This window comes from Sinocyclocheilus grahami, unplaced genomic scaffold (genome assembly GCF_001515645.1).
Source record: "Sinocyclocheilus grahami isolate Dianchi unplaced genomic scaffold, SAMN03320097.WGS_v1.1 scaffold920.1, whole genome shotgun sequence".
Taxonomy (NCBI): Eukaryota; Metazoa; Chordata; class Actinopteri; order Cypriniformes; family Cyprinidae; genus Sinocyclocheilus; species Sinocyclocheilus grahami.
Genome location: NW_015506099.1, coordinates 125,918 through 127,197, shown reverse-complemented (window position 1 = coordinate 127,197; position 1,280 = coordinate 125,918). Strand labels below are relative to the sequence as shown.

The window sequence follows — 1,280 nt, the reverse complement described above, 5'->3', positions numbered from 1 at the left end:
CTGCGGTGTTTCTGGCACCAGGACAAACAAGTCTCCCTCATCTAACTCCTCTTCCCGAGGCAGCACAGGTTCCACTAATGGAATGTCCTGCAAGGCCGGGGAGGGGTTCCTGCCGATCTGAGGTTTCAGCAAGGATCAGTGCACATGTTTCAACTTACCTAAATCTGTGGTGGGGGCAATCGTATACACCAAACCCCCTTCCTTAGGTGCCTTCAAAATCTGGTACACCACTGAGCTCTACAGGTCGTGGATTTTATGTTGACCTCTCACGCTATAGTCGCGGAGATATACCAACTGACCCTCCTTCAGTGGTGATTCTCGTACCTGCGGATCATGCCTGGCCTTTCAGCGATCGGCTGCGGCCCCCAACCTCTCACGAGCACCCTCAAAAGCCACCTGCAACCGATCCTGATGCTCCAGGACCCACCGATGAATACTACCTGCCAGAGGCTCCTCGACTCTACCAAACAGGAAGTTGACTGGAAGTCTAGGCTCCTGCCCGAACATCAAAAAATACTTCATGGTGCCCCCTGGGATGCGACACGCCCGGCATCCACTCACCTTGACTCGACCCCACTGATCAGAGACTGGTTGGACTTTAATATGATGGCAATGTTGTAAGGCCTGGAAAACAGAAATAGGGGGCTGTGACACAACAGGTAAATCAAAAAAGACTTGTGCCATGCTGGCCAAAGAGCTCCCGGTAGCAGCTGCTCAGGACGTTCATTCCCAGAACCCCAGGAACCTGAGCACCCAAACCACCTGGGGGATCTCTGACCACCAGCACTCCGCAACCTAAGACCACTTGCCCACAAAGCTGTACATCAAGCAACTATGCAATATGCTTACAAAATCTTGAACATTCATTTATTTATTTATTTTAATTAAGGGTGAAATTTCCTAGGCCGGACCTCACTTTTGGCCACTACGACATGGCAATTAATTAACTTTCCAATGGACCGCCAAACCATATTGCAAAAACAAGCCACTTTTATGAGGATTGTGGGCTTTCATGGAGTTGTTGGAGCCACTGATTGAACTCGTGTTCACATCATTGCTTCAACTGTAAACGAGGAGACATACCAATAGAAAACGAAGCATCAGTAATAATTTGTGATAATTTTGCACAATGCAAAGCATAAAAAAAAATACATGAATATATTAAAATATTTCAGTGTCTTAATTAAATGATTTTATTGTAGTTACATTAAATGATTGGTGTTGTGCTGCTGTGACTTCACATGAGCAGGCTCACTATTGGCTGATTCAGAGGTTGAGGT

At 46.8% G+C, this 1,280-nt stretch overlaps 1 long non-coding RNA gene across 1 annotated transcript in view; it reads right to left on the bottom strand.

Moving 5' to 3' along the window:
• Nucleotides 1-878: 878 nt before the first annotated feature.
• LOC107564275 (uncharacterized) overlaps nucleotides 879-1,280 on the bottom strand; it is a 1,388-nt gene continuing 986 nt past the window's right edge. Inside the window, exon 2 of the long non-coding RNA XR_001606200.1 lies at nucleotides 879-911. This is a non-coding gene — a long non-coding RNA (uncharacterized lncRNA). The remainder of the gene's footprint in view (nucleotides 912-1,280) is intronic.